We start from the raw sequence: 15,937 nt of genomic DNA, 5'->3' as shown, positions 1-15,937 counted from the left end.
GAGAGGCCAGTGTTGCTCGCAGCACCCCTGACCATCATTCAAGGCATCCCAGGGTGTCACGGCACACTGTTGAAAACTACTGTCTTAGAGCATGTGCAGAAAAGCGTTTCCCTCACTAATTAGTAACCACCTCACAGCTACTCCCTATACACTTCTAATGGACAGAGAGAGCATGACACCTTATCAGGCTTAAGCCCAGGGCTCAATCACCTTGCATATTCTTATTTTTACATTCCCCCCCCCCCCAAATCTTTAGAATGGAAGTAATTATAAGAATGCCCCTTTCTCACCAATTAACAAAACTGTACCACTTGGTGCACTTCCTAAAACACACACACACACACCCTGGGACTTGGTCTTACTTCTTGGTAGAGAATGCAGGAAGGAAAATTAATTAGTTAATATGAGAAGAGAGGCTCCTTCTCTCTTTCATATGCTCAGTTCTGCATCTTTCCTACTAAGGGGAGTGAGAAATGGTATCAAGTTAGGGGGATCATATTTATCCTGCAGGTCTCTTTTGCTGATCCCTAAATTAGTACATATTTTAAAAGTGTGAAATTCCTGAGAGAAAATTGCCATTAGTTTTTGAGGCAACAGATACCAAAGCCAATTTCATTAAATATACGTAGTACACTTCCTCCCTCAACTCACCCCCTCTTTATGCAAACGCTTTCATGAACAGTAACCGTATGATATAATTTAAATTGTGATTAGCTTCATCTCATTTGAACTGCAGTAGGAGCTCACGGTCATATTGTTGCAGGGGGAGGGCAGGCAATAACTGACACAGAAATGCTGTATAAAATATTTATATCATTTTTAGTCCTTCACTGAATTGTGAATTGAGGCTGGCATAAAAAATAATTATCTTGCGACGAGGTAAAGCATGAGAATAAAAGGCATGCCCCCAGGGTCTCTGTCAAATAAATTTAAAAGACTACAAGTTTCTACATAACTGTGTTGATTAGATTTTTGATGCTAAACTGTTTTGTGGCAAATATGTAAGACATACATTTAAAGTAATAATGGAAGTTTGACATCTGACATTTCATGGGTTATGTTGTCTGTCACATAAAGGATGGCAACAATCCTGGTGAATTAGGAACCGAATACCTGGCAGCTAGCAGATATCAAGAACGAACAACTGCTAAGTAAAATATACAAGATAATATTCCTTTCACAAGATAAATATATATACACACACATACATATAATTTCAATGAAACATTAAAACAATATAAAATGAATCAGTATAACAACAACTTTCTACAAACCTCAGTGGCCTAATACATAAAAACCTCTGATCATCAAAAGGCCTGGCGAAAGGGACAGGTTTTTAGCTGGCACTGGAAAACAACCAGTGCCAGTGACAGCTGGATTTCTGCTACTGGGGCATCAGCTGGGCTCTTTCAGGACGTGCCAAAAACTCAGCATTGTTGCTACCATCAAGTGGTGGATAATGAGCTCTGCTGGATAAATAGCTAGCCAATACTGACAGTCAACTGGATGAAAATGGGGGAGATAGAATTGATAGGTTGAAGGTGTCTGGACAAATGATGAGGCATCTCATGACATGGATATGCTGCATATTTACCTGCGAGACCATGGTCAATGCATGAATCACTGTGATTTAATATTAAACTGTGTATGTTTTTACTTTTTTTCCTGAGCCTTATACCACTTGTATGGTAGATTCGTGGTTTTCCACTGTTCTACAGCTCCATGCAGGGGCCATTCCATACAAGGCTATATGGTTGGAATCTCTGGAGAAAAGGGGGACATATCATACCTAGGGGCCTGCACTGTCTGGTCCTGTGATGTTTAGGAAGGTGAATATGTGCATCGGCCTTATATACGCTCAGCCCATTGGTCCATCCAACTTCCACCCTTCCCCTTGAAAACATCACTTTACAGCACACCTTTGTGCCATGATGCAAGAAGGAAGGGAAACTTCTCCTGTGTTTGATGTCACCACAAGAGCAGTGGCACATCACCACACACATATACATCATACACTCTAACTACTAGGTACACCTCGGCATCCAAGTCTGAAATCTCTTATAACTAAAACTCCTGGGACCTGAAACTTGGTCCTTTTGCACATCCCATAAGAGTATCAGAAGAACACAGCCAACATGGTATCTTTCTCTAAGCATGTTGCTTTGTACAGCCAGAGGCTAAAGTTTTGTTCCTGCTAATTCAACCAAATTTATCTGATACTGTTTTGATATCTTGGATAGTAAGAAGTTGTAAAATCACTTTCCTGTTTTGGACATAATGGGCAGCTATGATTTAAAATGCCAGGTGTGCCAGGTGAAGGAAAAAGAAGAGAGAGAAGATGAGCACAGGTCCTGCTCCAATTAATCAGACTAGAATTGTTCATTCAACCAGTGAACCTGTTGAACCTTCTCAAGCCTTCCCATGATCTAAATATTGGAAGAGGCATTTTCCTCATGCCATGTTAGCACGGTTATACATTAATTTGTTTATTATGCAGAAGTCAATGCATATGTTTTTAACCCTACATACGTATTTCTTTCTAATTCTTGCTTGCTTGCCGCTTTTCTTTTCCTTCTTTAAATTTTGCAATTTTTATATCTAGTTGAAGTTTCCCATTTTGTATCTGGCCTTTCATTTTTTGAAGAAGAAAAGGAGAGGTTTCAAGTGTCCATTTAATTTGTATCCTAGTAGGTATTGATTAACATTTCAGGGCTGATTTGGATGTTTCTGTTGCTACAAAAGCCTTTCCTATGTGACATTTCATGGAACAGGTAGCATTTAAATCTTTTCTATTGCGTATTTCACCAGTCACGTGCAAAATAGGCACTCAACATCAGAATACAGCAGGCTGTTCTACAGAAACATTTCTTTGTAGATAATTGATATATCCCTTTTCATCATGGTATGATTTTGAAGTCTAAGGACAAAACAGCACAATGCAGCATGTCTAACTTGTACTCCAGCCAAGATGGCTTAAGTTCATTTGAAACATCAGCTGTCTGAGTAATTAGGATGCTTACAGCTAACAGGGTTCTGGACTAAACAGTTTTGTATTTGGACCGTATATGATTTAGGCATCTGTCCTTGAATTAAATTCCTTAGTTGTACAATATGTTCTGTCTTGTGTTTGGCATATTTTGTTTCCGGTCCACTTAGAAATAAAAATCAGTGCTATGCTATAATATTTTTTACCTTTGACTCAAAAATTAGATTTATTTTTTATTATATTTTTGCACCAAGGTTGAAACTGTATACAGATAGTTTCTGTTCAAGAGGATTTTACAGTTTGCCATTAACTCATTTTGTTTCTGAATCCCATGAAGCATTAAGAATCTCTTGTGTCTGTTGATTTTTTTTGTCCATACACCCTTAATAATAATATTGGAAACAGCACCCTTTTAATTACAGTCAATGATCCTAAGAGTTGTTATATAATGATGGAAGATTTTAAACTGATCTATTATTAAAAATACAAGGGCATTTCTTTCTTTGCTTTTTTCTGTCATAATCACATTGCATTGAGCAACTTCTGTTTCCTTTCCTTGATATTGTTTGCCAAATTCAGCATGAGAATATTCCATTATGATGTCAGTGTTCAGTCTTGCCCAGCCCTTCCCCTTGTCACACACAGGGCAGCGGAAGCAGAGGAGAAAGTGCAACATATAGGAACTTCTGGGCCTTATGGGAAAGTTGCCTGGCTAGTTGCATCATGGAAGACTACCCAGGAGGAGAGGAAAGCATGTAAAAACATCTGCCTAGATCGGGACTTACCTGAGAGTCAAGAAGGGGCAGAGTCTCTTGCTCCTATATAATCTCTCAGTCTGAGCCAAACAAATGCTGTACCAGCATCTGCCTTATGGCTCCTATGGCCAGCCACCAATGTACCTGCAAACCTTTCCAGAACTGAGGAAACAATGGAGGAATCTAAGGAAATACCAATAATGTAGCACAATAATATCAGGTTATTGATATTGTCCAGGAGGGTTGTGTCTGGCAAAATGGAACCTGACATCCCACCCCACTGGTGCCAGCTGCTGCCAGTGCTGCTTCTCTGCTTGTGGTGGAGCAGGCGGGTCACCCATAACAGTGCCCCATCTTGGGCGGGCCAACCCTGATATTGGCAAATTCAACTCACTTGTGTAAAGCGTTTATAGCAGCACTTGCTCTTCGCTGGCTAACTTTGCTGACTGTAGGGTTACATTTTCAGGAAAATTGTCAGAAGTCTGCTTCCTCCTCTCCCAATAAATCAAATACATGTCTAATTTTTAAAAAATGCTATAGTGTCCCACCGTCCAATCTACCTAGTTCCACCTGAACTTCCTCAGTCTTCTTCCCCTTCTCACATTCTTCCCACTTTCTCCCAGAAGATGTAGGAAGGTGCTGAGATAAGAGGTTGATATTTGAGGTTGGTCACTGGTCCCCCACCACAGTTTTTTTCCCCTTGCGCCCTTCCTATTTCTCCTAGAAGGTGGGAGCTGGGCCAGGAAGGATAGCCACCATTAGAGCTAGACTGTTCTTTCTAATTGCTATTTGGGTGACTCTTTTTTCTTCCTAAGCTTCCATGGACTGCATTTGAGGCAGCTCTACCTGGGAGAGAGTCACTGAGTCCCCACCCAGCCATAGCACAATGAAGTTTCAGCGTGGGCTTCTGTTTTTAAAGTCCATTGTCTTCCATGACATGTGGAGAGAGAAAGCAGCCAAAACTCCTCACCAGGTGCAATTGAGGCAAAGAATTGTAGCAACTCTCTCCCAGCCAAACTCTGCCTGTATTTAAATTAAAGACAAAGGCGTTAACATTTCTGTTTATACAGTTGCATCGGTCCTGATAGGTAGCATGTTCCTAGCCCATAGACCACACTTTGGCAGCCACAGGCACATGAAGTGATTTACCAAGAATGTGCTGCGCACCAATAGATAAATTCGGAATTGAGTAGATTTATTTTCTCCTGCAAATTGATTACTTCCTCTAATCTCTGCCTGTCTTAATACCATCTGTGCATGATAACCTTTGATCAGTAGGGCACTATCAAAGGAATGGTGGAGTGGGTGTCATTAAGAGACATTACACTATAGCAGTTCTATTGAAATAAATGAAACTATAATAATGTCATTGAAGCATGCCCCTTTAAAAAAATGTAAGAGGGGAGGTATGAAGAAAAATATTTTGATAAAACCTCAACCTTCTTTTCTTCTGTATTATTTAATGTATTAAGCCGTATCAAATAAATCCATATTTCTGATATGTAGTATATCATAATTATCATGCACTTTTATTATCTTTGCCAATTTATGCTTGCAGTTCTCTGACTGACTTCAGCTAGACAGATTTTCCATTTCATGCTACACAAAAAAGCAATTCATTAGTGCTTCTAATGACACTTGAATTTGATCAACCATATTAAGTAGTGACCTATTTACAGTATGGTTCAGAAGATTTGCGATACCTATGTTTGGGCTGAGATGGACTTGTGCCATTCTGAAATCTACACTCAGTTTTATGGCAGCTAAAATTAAACTGGAACAATGAGTTTAATTGGGCACTGGTTAGTAAGCAAATAATATGCAGAAAATCCATATACTTAGGAGTCTATTAAGCCTAATGGAGCCACTTTCCACATACTCAGGAATCGTTAGCCATAACATATTTTAAATCTAGCTATCATCCAGTGCTTTAGTAACTCATATTCACCTCATATTCAGATTAGAGTGAATATCTAATATAAAATGCTTATGCTAGCACTTTGCTAAAATGAATTTCTTTTGCTATTGCAAGAATAATAGTAATAGATGATAGTTGTGTTTGTGTATTTGTGTTTATTTGTTTTAACTTGTATGTTATCTAGAGCCTTTTGTGCAGGCTACTCATAAATTCAGTAAATACCAGTAACAAAATTTTCCAGCAGCATCTTTAAGAGAGGTCTTCTGTACAGGGTTTTCATAAAGATTGTTGCAATATTGTAGATTAAATGCTTTTGAGCATGTAGAGCATGGGAGGCTAACCTGTAGCCCTCCAGATGTTGCTGCACTGCAGCTCCCACCTTCCCTGAACGTTGGCCATGGTGGCTGGGGCTGACCGCAGTTGGTGTCTAACAACATATGGAGCGCCACAGATTAGAGGAAAGTTTCCTTCACCCTCTTATGTCAGGGTTACCTCTGATGGTTACAAAGACAAAACTCATCTTCACCCATTTTTTGAGAGCTTTAGCACTAGATTGCCTTCAACCACAAAAATAAATAACAACGGCATAATTACAAAGCCAAACCTGGCAGGAAGCATGCAGTATTTAATGGGACTGTTTATGCATATCACCTGTCACGTTTAGGTGGATTTTGAAAGTCATTAGTAACTGGTATAAATGTGAAAATCTCTGTGCTCCCAGGTTCTAAGTTTGCAATTATAACTGCAATCCTGTGCATATTTGCTTTGGAGCAAGTCCCATTGAACTTGGGGATGTACTTTGAAGAAGACATGTTTAGGATTCTTCATGTAATACCTGTAAAAACTTTGCTGGGTTGAGACACAGCTACATCAGCCCAAATTCTCCAAAGCTGCTGAATTTCCTTCTGCCTTCAACACAACCATCTCCTTTATCCCTAATTGGAAGATCTCTACTGATAGAGGGGAATCTGTATACAGGGCGGCTGGCTTTCAGATTCCCCCAAGGAAGCTTTTTGACCCATGTGTCTGGTTTTCCAGATGGTGTCTGGGATGTTCAGGAGTTTGATCATGATCTGGATATTGAATAAAAGATGTTTTCTTGGCTTCATTCCAAAAGAAGTTTGCCCAGGTCATTTGAAATCCCACAGCCTAGGGATAAGGAGAAGGTGACAGTCACTTAATGAAGACCCATGGCTCATTGTCTGCATGGTATTGAATATTATAACAAGATACAGTAATTAAAGTTTGTTAATTAGCCCTTGGATGGAAGTTCCACCTTGAAATATTATATTCTTAGTGCTGTAAAAGGAACTGTGTGTGTGTGTGTGTGTGTGTGTGTGTGTGTGTGTGTAATAAAACATGCAGTTTACACAAAATAAAAACATGAGGAAGATAATTAGTTATGGGGTAATTCTTATGATCTTCTTCCCTAGCCCACTTTCTTTTCTAGTGGAAGATTGTCCTCCTTTATAAAAACAGAATAGTGTGAATATGAAAAGGATGGAAAATTTGGCAGAAGAGGAGAATTGAAGGCTCCTCCAGTTTGTGAAATACGTACCTTTCTAGAACAGAAAGTGGCCAAGAACCACTGATGATGTATTAATATAAGATATATTTTATTTTAGGTAACTTAAAATGCAACATGTAGGAAATACTTCTATGGATCCTAGAATATACTTTGTACAACAATTTTTGTTGTGGGGTTGGGAAATATCCATTGAAAGTTATATAACAGGCATAGGTATTAAGAGTACTTCATCTCTTCCACCCACCCCTGCATGCTTGTTTCATCTTAGTCATTGACCAGAACAGTAACAAACTTTACTTCAGTTCTCTGCTTAGTTAAGCATTCCTCAACTTAAATTCAACAGCACAAGCATAAGCACATCTTATCAGAAGTAAGTCCCATTGAGTTAAATGGGATTTAATCCTAGATAAGTAGGTGTGCAATTACAGGCCTTTTCCAGAGATGTGCTATGCACAACCAGAGCATTTGGACTGGAGAATGTTGTACAGTGGTGCCCCGCAAGACGAATGCCTCGCAAGACGAAAAACTCGCTAGACGAAAGGGTTTTGCGGTTTTTGAGCTGCTTCGCAAGACGAATTTCCCTATGGGCTTGCTTCGCAAGACGAAAACGTCTTGCATTTTTTGCAAGTTTGTTTCCTTTTTCTTAACACCGTAAATACAGTTGCGACTTGACTTCGAGGAGCAACTCATAGAACGCGGTGTGGTAGCCTTTTTTGAGGTTTTTTGTGATTTTTGAAGCTTTTCCAAAACTTTTCCGACACTGTGCTTCGCAAGACGAAAAATTCGCTAGACGAAAAAACTCGTGGAACGAATTTATTTCGTCTTGCGAGGCACCACTGTAGTCAGCTGAAGTTTTGTGTTGCAGTAGTTCCTCTTACCAAGCAGACACAGCAGTGCTCATTTTTAAGTTGATTGTCTCATTGATTGTTGGGGCAGTTGTATTGTCAAAAATAACAAACATGACTCTGTATACATCTGTGTCTTTTGACTGTGCACTAAGTACCTGGGAAATGTAATCTTTGAAACTCAATTCTGCAGTACAGAAGCTGTGTGGTTGCTTTCCATGCTATTACCCCAACAAAAGTAAAGTAGTGACACTAATTTGGGAAGCAGCCATGTCATCATCCCTCTTGCCCCTCTAGTGGTACTCTACAAAAATTAGCAAGACAGTGTAAGACTGGATCATGTCACACAGTAGCTCCTACACTACAATACAAGTTTTAATTGGACCTATGTTAGGCTGACTAACGTATAAGATTTGTGGTGTAAAGTGTAAACAAGGGGTATAAAAGTTTCTGCAGTGGTTTCAACATACAATCCTTAGACATGTCTACCTGTGCATATCTATATTTCTGGGAGCTTACGGGGACATGCCCACATGTACTTAAGTGTAACACAAGTGGATGTTAGCCAGATATCCCGTCTAATAGTTTAGTCTCCTCCATTTTTCTTCATACCTCATGTTACGTTAAGGCTGTAAAACTGATTATCCAAATTTCTCTGTTGGCTTTACATTTACAGCATTCCTTGGTGACACTGACATTAAAATCTGCACTAATTAAACAAAGAGCCAGTGGATTTGTTTGCCTTTTAAAGTGGGAGGCACTTGTTAATGAGTCAGGTATTTCAAATTACATGTCTGTTTCTCGTGCTTTGAGATATTGAATAATTGAAGACTAGTGGTATTGATCTCAAGCCCCCAAAGCCTAAGGGAAGCAGGACTGCATCCAGTGGTTATTCCTCTGCCTGCTACTCTTAATAATCTACATGGCACCTTTAATCTAACAAATACATTATTTATAGCTTTCTCCCCCTCCCCTTAACAACCCTTCAAAGGAGGCCATGAGCACTCCCATTTTCCAGATACTGAATTGGAGTTGATGGCTGCTGACTTGCTTGAGGCACACAATGAGACTGCCCTCATTGTCTCCTACCCCATTTCATTCACAAACTCAAGATGAGTAATCTATGACAACTGAATTCCTAATCTATTGTTCCCGGCTCTAGTCCAGGGCCTTTAAAATCTAGTAAGGCTTTCCTGAACTTCCAACTGCCTAGTGACAGTAGAATCACATCAATTCTGTTTTACCTCAACTGGAATGGTAAGAATGTCAGGAATTGTTATGGTACTGATTCAGCTCAGCAATCTACATCTAGTGGTGGCTTAAAAAAAAGTCAGTATACGTTTTCTAAAGACTGAGGACCTGAAAAGTACAGGAGTCAATCAGTGCTGGCTTCCTGGAATCTAGAAAAACATGCATCTTAAAAGCTGAGTAGACTCAAACCTGAGAAATGACCCCCTTTTCCTAAGGATAGCTGGATGAGGCCTCTACCTACAGGACAAAGGATGTTTTACTTGCATAATCTTGGAATAGTTAAGGGGACATTCAGATGTGGCCATTATTGTACTAGCTATTCTGGTTATAGTGCTATCACATCTGTCCCAGTTTCTAATGTTCCTTTTACAATGCTTTACCTGTTGTGTTGTGGAACTGTGGCGTTTTGATTGATATGCCACCATGTTGCACTAAATTTCATTCACACTAGTGGATGTGGTGTGACACAACAACAGAAATCATCAGACATGTCACCACACCACACCCTTTATGACCATGAGCACTTCTGTTTCCCCATGAAAATTGTGGGAAACAACTGTATGCTGGGATACCACCCCAAAATTGATCCCTTTATTTTCTGGGTTTTCCAGGTTAGGGCTGAAATCGGATTTTTTTTCTGGAATCAATGAGCACAGAAATTAGCACTGAATCTCCACTAAATTCTTCTAAATTTCTAGAATTTTATGTTGTGTGAAAACACACAGAAAAATCAAGTTAAGAAAACACTGAGAAAAAAGGAATAAAGCGCTGTCTGAATGCAACTTGAATGAGTGTGAAAACCAAAGGCTCACATGCTTCTGCATCTAGTGTGGAGAGGGGAGGTTAAGAAATAGTATCATTAATAATGAGACACCTTTTAAAAGGAAAAGTTAATATTTTACTTCAGTAAGGAGTACAGTGAAATCAGCATGAAATGTTAGAAGTCCTTTGTAAATAGAAGCTTGTAAGGTCAACAACTATCATGTACTTGCTGTCTCTACTACCTGAGACAACAGTACAGTGCAGCTGGTTCTGACATATAATTTATTTGTTGTCTATTTCACGGCTGTTGTTATACCAAAATAAAACAATTTGATCATTGGTTTGTGTCAATAACATGCAGTAGTAGGTTCAGAGTGTGAAATTATTTATTCATGCTTAGTTAAATTTAACTGCAACATGAAATAAGTGATTACCTGTTTTGGAGATAATTTCATAATCAGGCCTTTGAAGGTCGTTTGAAATACTGTGCTAATTAATGTTTTATTTCCAGCCTTCCTTAATTATTCTTGCCAGATGGTGCTTTATTTATGTTATTGCTTAGAGTTTCCAGCCGAGGCTGTTTGATTGTTGAAGAAAAATACATGATGGCACCATAAGATAACTGTAATTGAATTGTTAGGTATGTTAGAACATTTGAGCCTTCTGTCCCTGCTTTAGCCACATCTGGGAAATAAGTTTGTTAACAAAGTGCTTTGGCACCTCATCCAACATTTGCAGTGATACACAGAAACATGCAGGAGAAATTCACAGCAAGAAAGCAGATAACCTAGATGCTTATCATGTCTTCAAGAAAGAAAAATCTGAGAAGCATAATAAGTAAAACCTTTTTTAAAAAAAGAAAAAAGAAAACTATTACATATATATTTTTAGTACTTAATCATAATGTGGAAACAGATTTAACTGAACTTCACATTTTGTGTGTAAATATTACCTCCTGCTACCGAAAGACGCCATGACGCCTAAAACTTAATTGAAACTAAATGCCTGAAAATGTTATTGAGGGCATCTTCCAAGACAACAATGCCCATTTACACCACAAAGAACTCATAACCCACCTGCTCTCAGCAGCCAGAAACACCATAACCAGACACTGGAGAGACCTGTCAGGAGTAAGCATGGACCAATGGTACCAAATAGTATGGGAAACAGCCCTACTAGAAAAATTAACTAATAAACTGAAACTGACACGGGGACAAACAGAAGAAGACACCTTCACCCCGGTATGGCTCCCCTTTATCACACACACAGCCCAACAGGACATTAACAATAATCCACCAACAGCATACAAATCAATATGGCTAATCTGATCCAAAACACCCACCCACCTCACTCACACACGAAAACAAAGATCACCACAGCCAATCACAAGCAAACAATCACACCCTAGGCCAGTGTTTCCCAACCTTTTTTGGGCAAAGGCACACTTGTTTCATGAAAAAAATCTCGAGGCACACCACCATGCCAGATGGGGAAAGGTCACTTTTTACTTATGTAAAAAAAAATAAAAAAATAGTAACAGCATAGAAGGTAATGGTTAGGCTAGCATCCCTCTTCCAAATATGCTAGGTTTTTATTTGCAGGGACTGTTCTACATGGGAAAGCATTCAGCACTGTCATTCTCCCATCTGCCATCTGAATTGGTACTATTCTGGGTCAACTTACTCTGCTGCATGTGTAGATGAAAATGGCACCAAGTGTGGGGGAGGGGCAGAACAGGTTTCAGATACAGGATATTAAGCATACACGTACTTCAGATTGAACTGGTTGCTTGCTTTGCAAGTTTTCATTTCCCAAATGACTGCCTTGGCAAGCGCAATACCTACCAGGCTCAACGCCGGTCTCGCGCTGCCGCTTCCCGCGCTCTCAAGGACCCGGGAGGAGGAAGGCGTGAAGGGAATCCCGAAGGCGCGAAAACCTTGCGCATGCGCAGGCCTTCCGCCTGCGACAGCCCAGTAGGCCGGCCGAAGCGAGCGGCGATGGGATGTGGGAGGGAGCTCGCTCGCTGCCCCGCGTGTGCCTATGTGGGGCACGTTACAGCCCCGTGACGTCAGCGCCACGCAGGCAGCCAGGCAGCCAGACGGCGAGAGCCCCGCGCTGGGCGGCCTCTCCTCGCCGCCGCCGCCCCGCCTCTCGCCGCCCGACTCGCCCGCCTCCCTCCCACGGCACACCAGGCAACGTCTCGCGGCACACTAGTGTGCCGCGGAACACCGGTTGGGAAACACTGCCCTAGGCCAACCTCAACCTCTCTCACCACCAAAGGAACACAAGTGAACAACACAAACAACGCTGACACCAAACTCTACACACATTAAACATAATAGAAACACCGCCACCCGACCCCACCCCCATCCATCTTCCCTCTCTCCACCCCCCCTTTTCTTCTCTCTTTCTTTTTTCTTCCCCCCCTAATGCCTCAACAAATGAAATGGATTTGTAAAAATGTTACATGAAAAAAAACAAACCAAAAACGAGGCACTACACTTTTGTAAAACAAGAAAATCCTTAATAAAATATTTTTTAAAAAAACAAAAAAAAAATGTTATTGAGGGTCCCCCCCCCATTTCTTTACCAAATTAACTATAACAACAATCAGCAATCAGATCGTGATTTTCAGAAACATATTAGTAATAGCTACCCTAGACAAATAAAGGTATATCACTTGTCAGGCTCACTAAGAAAAGATACCCATAAGTCATAGTCCATTGGTTCTTACTCCACGATCAGAGTTTACGCAAGTACACAAAATTTTAAAACCATAATTCTTACTGGATGAGGTTGGTGTGTGCCTATCCTAAGAAATGGTCAGCATGCTCAATGTTGTTAGTATACACAAATAGTGGTGGGGTGGGGGGTCTGAATCCAGATTACCCCTGCCTGCCTTTATCCTTTTATTTACTGAAGGATGCTTTGCACCAAAGTGTGGCAAATCTCAACAGAGAAGGAATTTCTTTATAGTGGGACAGTAAAAAACAAAACAAAATGAACTCCACAACACTTCTTTATATGATTTAATTTGCCTCATTTAGCATAAAATTATATTCTTTGTCACTCTTAGAAATTACACAATTGGATAATGAAAGCAGAAGGTCAGACACAGACTAACCAGGTATACTTAATAATGGGTGGATACAGCACTGCACAGCAACTCTGTACATAAATATGTTCAGAAGGTTTCCTGAATGTTTCTAGTTTGGGGGAGGGCCTGCCATCCTACATGTTTGTTCTACCCAATTATGTCATCTGAAAGGGTTAATAGTTTACGGCTATCATATCTTTTCTCTTCTCTCGATTGCCTCTTTACCCAGGCTAAACATGCCATTCCACATAAAGTTTCCAGACCCTTGATCATCCTAGTTGCCCTCCTCTCCAAATGTTCCAGTTTGTCAATACCCTTAAATTGTGAAGCACAGAACTAGTCCCAGCACTCAATCAGGCAGAATAGAGTGGTGCTATGATGGGACACTGTACTTCTGTAGATGCAGCCTAGAATAGCATCAGCTTTTTTTGCTCATGTTAAGCTTGTGGTCTACTAAGGCCCCTAGATATTTTTTCACATGACCTGCTGGTGTCTGTTAATAACATGCCTCCAGTGTTTTAGCAAAGTCAACAGTCTTACTTATTGAGCCATTAAGTAAATGAACATCATTGTCCATTGCTCTAATATCATACCCTCCAACATTTCTCCAATGAAAATAGAGACTTCCTAAGGAAAAGTAGGACATTCCAGGATCAAATCAGAAACCAGGACGGCTTCTCTAAATCAGGGACATCCCTGGAAAATTGGGACACGGAGAGTCTATAATAGCAACCTTTGCTACGTTCTGAAAATGTTTTCCCTTGGTAGTTGTACAGTTTTTGGAAAACCAGCTTTACAGCATAGGCTTTCCCATGACCATCACGGATCTGATAGTGGAATCCTAAAATGTTGGCAACATGCAATTTCTCTTCAGCAATTTTGTTTTTGTTTTGTTTTTAAATTGTGAAACTCTAGCTGATGTAAATCTGTTTTACTTAGCTAAGTTTGGTTTTCATCAAGAAGTGTGTGTGTGTGTGTGTGTGTGTGTGTGTGTGTGTGTGAAAAGGAGGATGCTAAAAAACATTCCCTCCAAAGCAAACTGTCAGAAGAGATTCTATCCAGGTTTGTTTACTTTACAGTGCAGAAAATGTCCTCCAGGGATGACACTTCTTTCCACACAGTGTGCAGTGCACAATTGCAACAAGGATTTGTGTATGTTTTGCCACTTGAACTTGCCATTAATAGGAGTTTCCCCCCACAAATGTGCATGATGCCATAAAATTAACACTGGTGCATATATCACATTTCATGGTGTCACTTGTGTGATAATCTTTATAGTTAGAGCCAAGTGAGAACTTTTCACTTAATACTTGATCTTGATTAATTCAATCTGTTGTGATTCAGTGTGTGTGTGTCTTTATATCACTCTGTATTAAAATACAATCAAGAGCCATTATCTAAATTTCTTTTGGCAAAATGGGCACACAATAGAAGTGGGGTCCTATACAATTGGTTCTTCACACCAGCTGCTAGATTTCTCCATTCATATTTAAATCCTTATGGTGAAAGAACAATTCAGGCAATAGGCCATGTTGATCCCAAATTTCCATCTTGTTTGCATCATTGAGCCACTGACTTGAATGCTATATGGGGAATGAGAGCAGCTAGGGGCACTGAACAAAAAGAGATAGGCTTCAAATTTGATGCCTTTTCACTTGTTATGCATCTTGCTGCATGATCCCATTCCCCTTTCCTCATTGTGTTAATTTTTTTAAAGCACATTGCTAGGACCAGGGGCTGCATACTTTTGAAGGACCCCTGCTTCCCCTCACCCTACTTCATTGTGAGCATGCTTTTCTGATGCAAAGGGAGAATAACATGGCAACCAATTATTCTCTTTTGTTCAGTCTCTCATCTATGTCTGTTGTTGACTCATAGAATCCCTCTTGTTCCTTCTCACCCCTCCCTCACTGTCATGCCCATCACAGCCTCATTCCTTTTGCAGTATCTGCCAAGAGAATATCCATCTGGCATTTGCTCCCTTTCAGTGTATTGCAGAGAGCAGATGACCAGCTGCAAACAGGAGAAAGGCAATAAGGAAAATTAACTGACCTCTGACTTGAATATCCTATAAGAGTGGCAGATTGGTCTGGAGACAGGCTCTTGCCACAGCATGGCATCCAAGTGTGAAATGCCAGTGTGGAAGTGCTAATTTATCAGGCTGATTAAGTTAGGCATAAGCGTGCCCTCCAAGCTGATATATTGGTAAAGTCACTGTGGTAATGAGTCGCTGTGTACAAACATGGATATTACCCTTGCTAAGGTGACATTAATATATGTCAGAGTAATTTAGTTTCCTTCCGTGATTCAACTAGAAAGCCAGTCTAACATTTTATAGTAATTCTAGAAATTTTGGTCATAGAAGTCAGGGAATCTCCAAACAAAAGGTTAAGTGTTGTCGCTTTTAAAATCATACTCTTCAAATCCTGTAACTTATTTTGACATTATACGTCTCTTTCATGGCTTACAAAATCAGTGTTGGTAGGTTGTTAATGCTCACATTGGAAGATATATTACTCACATTCTGCATCTTACTGGCCAACCAGTAGCACCTGTAGGGATTTTAAATGCTGTCAAGTTGTCTTTCTTTCTTTCTTTCTCTTTTATGCTCATGTGCGTGCGCGCACACACACAAATTATATTTATCCTAATTTTAGGGTGTGTGTTTTTTCTGTGCTGGGTCTCATTATGCATTTTCAAAGGGTCAGATCATTCATCATCTTCAATTACAGAGATATAATCCACTGCATTCAATGTGGACTGAAAACCAGATGCCTGGAAAATTCCTACACTGA

The 15,937-nt window shown here is 40.1% G+C and overlaps 1 protein-coding gene and 1 long non-coding RNA gene across 4 annotated transcripts in view; both read left to right on the top strand.

The window, feature by feature from the left end:
- ATRNL1 (attractin like 1) overlaps positions 1 to 15,937 on the top strand; it is a 494,510-nt gene that overhangs the window by 302,348 nt on the left and 176,225 nt on the right. The gene's annotated exons all lie outside the window — the stretch shown is intronic.
- LOC310707725 lies at positions 11,071 to 12,581 on the top strand. The gene is made up of 2 exons (XR_014526696.1): positions 11,071 to 11,459; positions 12,297 to 12,581. It is a non-coding gene; the product is annotated as an uncharacterized lncRNA (long non-coding RNA).

The sequence above is a fragment of the Podarcis liolepis genome, assembly GCF_965112155.1.
Source record: "Podarcis liolepis genome assembly, chromosome: 5".
Classification (NCBI taxonomy): Eukaryota; Metazoa; Chordata; class Lepidosauria; order Squamata; family Lacertidae; genus Podarcis; species Podarcis liolepis.
The sequence above is the reverse complement of the archived record's forward strand: the minus strand, read 5'-3'. Positions and strand labels throughout refer to the sequence as shown.